This window comes from Penaeus monodon, chromosome 21, assembly GCF_015228065.2.
Source record: "Penaeus monodon isolate SGIC_2016 chromosome 21, NSTDA_Pmon_1, whole genome shotgun sequence".
Lineage (NCBI taxonomy): Eukaryota > Metazoa > Arthropoda > Malacostraca > Decapoda > Penaeidae > Penaeus > Penaeus monodon.
The window spans coordinates 39145765-39146229 of NC_051406.1; positions in this window are offsets into that span (position 1 = coordinate 39145765).

Genomic DNA, 465 nt, shown 5'->3' on the forward strand with positions numbered 1-465 from the left:
CCCCCCTTGTCTGAGCGCCCGCCTTGGCAACCTGCCATTTGATAAAGGGTTTTTTTCCCGCCCTCCCCCCCCCCCGTCTCAAGCTGATGCCTTTATGCTTTGATCACCCCTTCTGCCCCCCCCCTCCCCCCTCCCCCCTCCTTTCCCTTTTCCCTTCCTTCCCCCCCCCCCCCTCTTCGCCCCCTCTTCTCCCCGCTTTTCTTGATTTTTTTTCCCTTCCCCTTTTTCTTCTTTTTGCCCCCCCTCTGTTTTCCTTCTCCCCCTGCTCTTTTCTCCTTTTTCTTCCCTTCCCTTCATTTTTCCCTTTTCCTCCTCCCCCTTTCCCCTCCTCTACCCTTTCCCCCTTTCCTCTTCCTTCTACCCCCTCTTTTCCTTTCCCCTTTCTCCCCCCCCCACCTTCCCCCTTCTAACCTTTCCCTTTCCCCCCCCTTCCCCCTCTTTCCCCCCCTCCCCTACCTCCCCTCT